The following is a 9,615-nucleotide window of genomic DNA, read 5'->3' on the forward strand; positions in this document are numbered from 1 at the left end:
GCTCTGGCCATAGCGTGCACTGCGGCGCTCGGGCTCCCCCTTGCGGTCGGAGGCGGGACGTGGCCCTGGGCTGGCCCTGCCTGAGAATTACTTTCTTAGTTTTAGGCATTTGCCTCCACTGCGTTGGATCTTGTAAAGCAAGACGCAGAAAACGTCGTGCCTGTTGAAGTTCCTAAGGCAGTGCGGCTCAGAAGGAAAGGGACTGAGGGCTACCAGAAGACTTGGTTCTGAAGCTGGGTGGATGGAAGTAGTCACTGAAGTGTGGAAACGCTCTGCCTCATTTCTAGGTGACACGTGTTAAGAGAGATGCAGCATAAATAACCTAAGCGAATGGCTAGGAGACGTGCGAAATACATTTCCTTCCACCGACAGGAAGTGCAGGAAGTTCAATATAAAAGGTGATAGAAACTCTGAACAACTCGGAGTGACTTGTTTTAGAACAAATTCACGAGGAAGCTCATCACGATGATCTACTCTGGGCGCTCAGAGCCAGGTGAAAGGGGCCACCAGAATCTGGCAGGAATCACATGATTGCTGGGCCCTGAAATGTGGGTGGCGCCTTCACCAGAGTGGCCTGTCCTCACGGGGTTGAAATGGCTGCTTGTGAATGAATCTGAACCTAGAGAATTTCAGCGTCGCTGTCTACACGTCCCATTCCAACAAAAATGAGCTTGGCGTCGTTTCATCCACATTGACTTCCCTTTGCTTTCTTGTCCTCCTGAGTATTCTTAGGACATAGAATGAGCAGATCTGCATTTACCTACTGTAATTAGTTATTTGAAGAGAATGGTCACACCAAGGTTCTGTGCTACTTTTATAATTATCGCTTAAATCATTACACCAGCTTCCCGACTGGTCTCACTGCCTCCTGTCTGGTTCTGCTTGTCCAAACAGCAGCCACCAGAAGAACCCAGGCCTGATTTGGACGCCAGCATGATGGAATGTGGCTGAGCAGGCTGCCAGTGGAGCCCAAGGGGAGACCAAGCTTGGAAATGTCCCTTTTCCTGCTACAGAGATCATGTTTCCAGAGATTCTAGACTTTCTAACAGCTCCAACCATTATTTCTTTATTGCACAAGTAAAATAACAGGACAGAAAAACAAATTTACCTTTACGCCCACGACCTGAAAATGACTGCTGCTCACATTTTGATATATACCTATTTTGAAATATCCAAAATTCTGAAAACATCACTAGAACAAAATATTCTTCCTTGCCACTTTAACGTGCATTCCTTTAATTCCTAACAAGGTAAACATTTTTTCATGCTTATATGGTGTCTGAATTTCTTCTTTAGCAAGTATCTCTCCATGCCTTTAACTCGTGTTTCTGCAAAATACTAATTTTTTGTTTCATCAGCTTGTAAAGAAATGCACTTAAGAATTTTTTGTCACTTATGTAGCATTTTTTACACATGGTGTTTGTCTTTTCAATTTTGCTAATTCACATATACACATATACCTAATTTTAACATGCTTGTCATGGGCAAATTATCCATTTTTTCACTGTGGTTTCTGCCTCTGAGACAATATTTATAGTACATCTCAATCCCAGGATTAAATATTTTTTGTAGTGCTTCAAAAACTTTCTTTTTTGTGTGGGGGGGTGTATGAGTTAACTTTTATTTCATTTTGCCTGCTTTATGTTAGTCTTTTTTCCCTCATTAAGTTTATTGGTGCACTTAAAGTAAACAATACCGTAACATTTATCATAGGGATCTTGTACCTCTACCTGACAGGTCTTGGTTCTTATTTTTTCACCTATATCCCTCCCCTCCCTTCACCCGCTTCACCCTTCCCTATAAAAACTTCCTTGTTTCTTAAATCTTTCAAAATCTTTAATCTACTATGAATTTATTTCAGCATAAGGTGGGAAAGAAAAATATTACCTAGATATTTCTGAAATATAAGGCCCGTAGATCTTTTACAAAGCACATGTGTATGTTTCCTCCCCCTCATAGGACCACCGTGGTGACTGCTGTCCCAAAATTTAATAATTTAATAATCCTGTTCCTGGCTGATTTAAGATATCACTTTAGTTATATGGTAAATTCTCATATTTCTGGATTTTCTTTTTTGTTCCTTGGTCTGTCTGTTCTGGTACAAATACACAATTTCAACTACTGTGACTTTATAATATACATTTTATTTTAGAATATTATCTGGCTCTTACACATTTTTAATTTAACTTTTATTAGTACATATCTGTTATACATATTGATCACATTCTTCACAGGAAATTTATACCTGTATATAATATATCTTAATTCTTTTTTTTTCTGATCCCTAATTGCACAGATTTTAGTATTTTCTTCCTTTTTTTTTTGATAAGGTTAGCTAAGAGTTTGTCTATTTTATTTTATCTTTCAAAGAACCAACTTGTCAATTCATTGATTCTTTGTATTGTTTCTTAGTCTCAATTGCATTAATTTTTGCTCTAGTATTTATAATTTCCTCCCTTTTATGCACTTTGGGATTAACTTGGTCTTCTTTTTCTAGAACTACCTATTCTAGATTCACTGATTATTTCCTTCATTATAGTCATCACCTCTTTAATTTTATCTCTTTTATTTTTGTCAAGAGACTTATTGATGTTTTGTTACTTTCACTGCCACCATTTCATAAAATTCAGCTGGGAAGTTTTTTATTTCTTTCACTTCGTGCCTCCTTAAATCTTTGGTAAGTTGGGGATTATAGGTTGTAGCTTGCTTCTGTGTTTTCTCATTTTCTCTTCTTTTATTTGTGTGTTTTCTGTTTTGATGCTTGTAAATTGCTTATGGTAGGTAACTTTATTACTTGCATGGATACATTTTAGGAAATGACTATTTTTCAGAAATGTCTTCTAGGCATAGCTGGCTTTTGGCTTTTTTGAGTCTGTCCCAAGATCCTGCCTCTTCATTTTATTAGGGATGAAAGGTAGCTGCCTGTTTGATACTGAATTGTATTGTTTATGACCCCCAGACAATCGAGGTATTGGAATATAAGAAAGATTAATGGATTACAACTTTGTCACTTTGGCTAAAGTAGTTCAGTAATCATAGTATCATGCACAGACTAGAAAATTACAAACTGTGGTAAAAAATAATTTGCTACCTTAAACCATAGATAAAAGATTTTTATAGTTATATAACAAAATCTGAGAAAATCAGAAAATAATATACAGTAAATGTTCATTCAGTAGAGTGATTTTTCCCTAAGAGGAAAAATATTTAAAAGGGATAAGAGGAAAAAATAGAGAAATAAGAGGAAGAGATTCGAAGCAAGACAAAGGACAAAGGAAGATTACCCAATCCTTGGGAAACTGGTAAGAAGATAGGAGGGAAAGAAAAGAAAACAAAAACAAGAACTAAACTAAATGAAAAACAATGTTCACACTCATGAAAAAGTGAAAACAAATGAACAACAACCAAAAAAAGGTGAAGAAATAACAAATAAATTTATCTGTGGTTTCAAGCCTGTGGTTATATTCTGGGGTCTACAGTATTGTGGCAGTGTCTAATTCAGGGTGTAACTCTGCTGTCACTGGTACACAGAAGAGCTAGTCAGAGCCCAGACCCATTTTGGATAATCTCAGCAAGTCTGCCAGGATTAGAGCAAGTGCTGGATAAGCCCAGCAAGCCTACAATAGGAATAGGGTGCGTTGCTGATTCTGGTACTTTCAAATCCACAGAAGTTCAGCTTCATCTTGGCCTCTGGTCTCAGGGTTGGTCCCAGAGTCATTTAGCCTGCAACACTCTGGATGTCTCTTCCAGGACCCACCATGGTTCCCCAACCCTGGACATCTTCATGGCTGTCTCTCACTCAGTCTTCTGGGATTTCAACACTAGTTCCAAGTCCCAGGCTCAGCTGGCCTCTCCCTAAAATGGTGTCTGTCCAAGCACCCCTTCCAGGGGAACCTGCAGCCACTTGAACTGGAGTCATTGACCAGCTGTGGTATCACTCTGCATCCACTGTTCTGTTCCACTGCTGTGTTTCTCCCTGGAGGCCTCTGGTGTCACCTGCCCTCACTGTGCCTCTGTAGATTTGATCCTCCTCTCTCATGCCACAAGCCAGGAGCCAGGGAGAAAGTGCAGGGTGCCTGCTGCTTTTTCTGCATTGAGGTCTCTCTCTTTATTTTCTCAGTGCGCTCCAATTTACCCTTCAGAGCCTCCCTGGGTCCTAGGATCAGCTCCTTCCTTTTCCTCTCCAAATTGTTATTTTCCAGTGTCTGGATTCTGAATCTTGAAGAGGCTCCTCTTACACATTTAATCTTCAAGATGATCTTTAGAACTATTTTTTGTCCCCTTACCAAAATGCATTTTTGTTGTTATTGTTGTTGTTAAACTTAGATTACCTTTAGGGGAAATTTATATTTTTACAATGTTGAGTATCAATCCAAGACCCTACCATGCATCTCCTTTTATGCAGGTCTCCTTTTTATGTCTCTCCATAAAGTTTTACAGTTTTCCTGTATGGATTAAAGCTGTATATTTTTTAAAGGAACTATAAACATTTACTTTTTGGGATTATAGAAACTGAGAGTTGGAAGGGACTTAAAAGTTGCCTTGTTACACCATCCCATCTGTTGCTAAGCCTCCCTCTTAGACAACGAAAGATATGGTGTATATTTTGGTGTTTTTAAAAACATGATAATATTATACTGTACATATTTTATGTAAGTTGTAGTTTACAATTGGAATGACTGCTGTGGTTTACATTTAGAATTCCCTGCCAAAGCCTCATGCACTCATAAGTGGGCTTGTGGGAGTTGACTGGATTATGGAGGCCATAGATGACTTGATGTTAGAAGTGGGTCACTGCGGGTATCATCTGGAAGGATGTATCTCCCTCCTCAGTTCCTCCCTTCCCTCCCTGCATCCTAGCTGCCATGATGTGCGCAACCTTCCCTCATGATGGGCCCTTCTACTATGCTATTTCTGCACTAGGCTTGTTGAACATGGACTGAAACTTCTGAAACTGTGCACCAAAATAAACCTCTCCTGCTTTGCATTGTAGGTGTCAGGTACTTTGTCCCAGAAATGAGAAAAGTAACTAAAATTTGGGTGCTAGGGAAATGTGGTCATTACTGTGACTGTTATCTGAGCATTTGTTTTAGAAGATTTTGGAACTGGAGTAGTTCCAGGAATGGTTTGGGAAGGTTTGAAGATCCTGGCTGGAAAAGCTTAGATTGCTGTGAGCTCAGCTTGATGGTAGATTCTGGTCAAAGCACAGAAGATGAGAATGCTGGTAAAAATGCAAATGGTGAAAATCAGATTCAGGAAATTTCAGTTGGTAACAAATACTTGAGACCATATATGTTACGCTATGACAGAAAATTTGTCTACATTTTGCTTATGATCAGAGTTTTGGGAAACTAAGATAAAAGGCAATGGAATAATTAATCTGACAAATTAAATGTCAAGACAAACCTAATGTTCAAGCTATGGAATGGGTAGTATAGGGGGCTTTTAGTCAACTCTAAATGAGAATGAAGAGCAAATGGCAACAAAACTTCTGTAAAGCCAGGTGTGTACAAAGGAAAGCCTAGGAGAACTTGGTTGCTCAAAAGGTTAGTATTAAAAATGAAGGCAAGCACTTTGTATCAGGACAACAGGAGGAAGCCTTGAAGGCATCCTGGGAATCAGTAAGACACCATCCTTCCAAGGATCAGAGATGCAAACGTAAAAGATTTTGCTTTTGAAAAGAAATCCCCAGGGCACCTTGTTTGAGAAAGGAATTGGGAATTTGTTCATAGTGCTCAGCCACCCAGGCATTCAGTGACCTCTGCAACCAAGATATAAGGGGGCCTGGCTGCTGTTCAAGTTCGTGGTATTATTCATGGCATTATTCATTGGCATTCATTATTCTTGGCATTATTCATGTGGTGCTGGTTTTATGGCCATGCAAAATTCAATAGTTATGGGATCAGGGAAATTTCCATCTAGATTTCAGAAGAAGGCCTGGAAGGCCAAGTAGTGTGCCACTAAACAGGTAATTTGTGAATCAGTGAAAGTGCAGTAAAAACTCCAGGAAAGTGGAGACGCCAGAAACATAGAATGCTCACTAACGAGTGCAGTGGGCAGTAAGCAAAGTTACCCCAAGAGAGGTACCATGAGGGCTACACCTGGCATTGCCATTGGGAGTGGCCCAAGCCATTAAGACTTCACAAATTTTCTCCAGGTGCTGGATGCAGAGCTAAGGATTTAATGTTTGTCTTGCTGATTTTCAGTTCTGCTTTAGTATCTCCTTTTCTTTCTTTTGGAATAGATATATTTACCCCTCACCATTGTATGTTGGCAGTGTTTAACTCTGTTTTTTATTTTTACAGGGGCTAACAGCTAAGAATTTGCCTTGAGTCTCAGAGGAGACTTTGGACTTGGACTTTTCAGCAATGCTGAAACTGCTAGGACTTTGGTAACTCTTAGAGATGAACTAAATGCATTCGCATAAAGAAATGTGTGTGAGTCCTTTGGGGGCCAGAGGAAGATTGTGGTTTAGATCTGGAATGTTTCCCCAAAACCTTATGTGCTCAAAGATGGGGCTTGAAGATATTTGGACTATCACTACCACTGACTTTCTGTTAGGAGTTGGAGCCTGATTAGAGGTGGGTCACTGAGACATGAGCTGGAGGGTTGGATCTCCCTCCCTGGCTTCTCCCTTCTTTCTCTGCATCCTGGCCTCCATGATGTGAGCAGCTCTCCTCTGCAGTAGACCCTTCCATTTTGCTGATTATGCATTAAGCATGCCTATGAACAAAATAAACCTCTCCTCCATTAAGTGACAGGTGTCATATATTTTGTGCCAGCAAGGAAAGGACTAAGACACAATAAAATTTTATACATAAATTGAAAATAAAATTTTCAATTCAATACATTTTAATCACTGCACAGTGCTCTACAGAAAGGATATGGCACTGGTTACTTTAGTATTCTTTTGTAGATGGATACATAAGTTATTTATATAGTTTTGCTGTTATGAACACTTCAACTCAGGATCTTGAGCTTTAAATCAAAGTCTCCAAAATTGTACAGCACTCAAAAACTGCCTGCAGAATTCCCCTCCTAAAAAATTATGACCAGGTCAGTCAAAGCCTGCTCAAGGAAAGTCATTTCTTTGGCATTCCAGTGTCCTTTAGTTCCGTTCAACAAACATATTCTGAGTGTGCATTATGAGTGCACCCTGGTGTATCATAAGTACTAGAATTCTTTTACTTTGTAAGGCAAAAAAGCTTCACTTTTAGAACAAGTTTTAGATTTTAATTGAATGGGATGTACAAAACGGAAAGTACAGAACTGAATGGAATGTACATGTTGATCCCACAAATGCACAGCTTCCCTCACTACCCAGAATGGTACCTTTGTTAAAATTGACACATTGTGATCATCCAGAGTTTATAATCTGCATTAACTTTATGTTTTTTGCTGTTTGTTTTGTTTTGTTTTGGCTTGGTTTTGTTTTTAGTTTATTTATTTGGGGGTTTTTGGGGGGGTGATTTTTTTGTGTGTATGTATCAGGGATCAAACTCAGGACCTTTCACTTGCAAGGCAGGCAGTGGAACCACTGAGCTAAATCCCCAGCTACATTACCTTTAACACCATAAGCAAATCCATTGGTTCACTCACACAGTACCTAAGATGCTGTATGCCAGCCAGCACAGTTTTGAACTGGTGCTCCAAGGAAAATTAACAATCCCTAGGTCCTCCACTGCCACAATTCCCACAGTAAAATATGGGCCATCACTTTATGGTACCCATCTGTTTATAAGCCCCAGGTGATTCTTTATTCATTAATTCACTAGACCAGGCAACAGACTCCCAAATAGTTTGGATAACCTCTTCAGTTTGTTTTGAGAGTCAATGCTTGTACTGCACATGTCACTTTTTCTGTGTAAAACCCTGTCTGGTAGGATGTTCCCTGAGGAAGACTCTAAGATAAGAATTCAAATGCATCTAATTTGCAGTGGGGAATGAGCTCAGGATATACCTGTTACAAGAAGTGAGACAGGGAAGGAAAGGAAGCCAGTTGTGTTAGTCAGCATTCTATCACTGTAGCTAATACCTGAAATAAGTCAATTTTAAAAGAGGAAAGGTTTATCAGGTGTTCTGGAAGGCTGACACAGGAAGATTGCAAGTTCTTGCCCAGCCTGAGCAATATAATGACTTAGTGAGACCCTGTGTCAAAATTTTAAAAGGCTGGGGATGTAGTTCAGGGCAAAGGCTCTGGGTTCAATCCCTAGTATAAATTAAAAAGAAAGCTTTATTTTTGTTCACAAATTTGGAGATTTCAGATTGGCCTGGGTGCTTAGGGCTTGTGGCAGCACAGAACGATGAGGAAGCTCTGCTATTTATCCACCATTTTCTGCCGTTCACTGGTTGAAGGCTGTCCTGGAGGTGGTTCATTCTCTAGCACATCCAGCCTCCTACATGCACAGGCAAAGTGGAATCCTACTGGGCAGAGAAAACATCAACCAAAGAGCTTTAGGTGCTAGCAGTTGCAAGTTGGACCAGCACGCACAGAAATATGGGCCAGGCACTCTAGGGAAGCAAGATGTGAGTGGACACCATGTGCATCTGCTACAAATGCCTTTTCTTCCACCACATGGCTAATTCACTCTTCAAAACACAGTACAGAAACCACCAGCTCGGTCCAGTCTTGTGTGTACCTAGACTAGGCCAGATGTGTTGCCCCCCTCATGTGTACCTGAACACTTTGTGTTTATGTCACTCCTACCAAGAGCTTGTAAGTAGTAGTGCTGAGGCCCAGGTTACCTGGCACCCACCTCAGGCTGGATCTACTAAACCAGTGGTGATGCACCTTTTAGACATGAGTGTCCAAACTGCAACCCAAAACCCACTTATTTATCACAAATTACCAGCACTGCAATTAAACCTAAATACTAAGGCTTCAGTTTGGAGAAACAATTCATACATTAACATCTTCTGTCTTAAATACCATGCATGCCATAGGTTTGCCACCACTGTACCAAACAAATATAATGAGCCCCTTGGTTTATAGATGTATCGCTCCAGTCTACCTACATCTTCACATTGCTCTCTTCTTTGTTTTGAAGTTAAAAAAAAATTAAAGTATAAATTCTACATGAAGAAACATACAAACACCTAATGAAAGCAAAGAAGACCTAAATAAATGAGATAGTCCATGTTCATGGATAGGAAGCTCCAATATTGTCAAAATACCAGTTGTTTACAACTTGACCAGTGGATTCAAGGCAATTTGAACCAAAATTTCATCAAGTTATTTTATACATATTGATGAGCTGACTCTAGAGTTTGTATAAAAAGACAAAAGATCCCAGAGTAGCCAAAACAATGTTGAAGGAGAATCAACTTGAAAGATTATCAATACTCAACCTTTAGACTTAATATAAAACTGATCTAATTAACGCAGCAGGTTTTTGTCTGCAGAATAGACAGATATGCCAATGGAACAGAATAGGGAGCCCACAAACAGACTGTCTCAGTCACTCTCTCATCTGTGAGACAATTCCTGACACCCACGATTTACAGGAGAAATTTATTTTCCTGAGTTTAGATGTCTCAGTCCATATTCAGTAAGCTATACATACAAAAGGCACAACAGAAAGGCCTGGGAAAAGCAAAGCTGCTCACCTGATGGCA

Source organism: Fukomys damarensis, unplaced genomic scaffold (assembly GCF_012274545.1).
Source record: "Fukomys damarensis isolate Sample0158 unplaced genomic scaffold, DMR_v1.0_HiC HiC_scaffold_23, whole genome shotgun sequence".
Taxonomy (NCBI): Eukaryota; Metazoa; Chordata; class Mammalia; order Rodentia; family Bathyergidae; genus Fukomys; species Fukomys damarensis.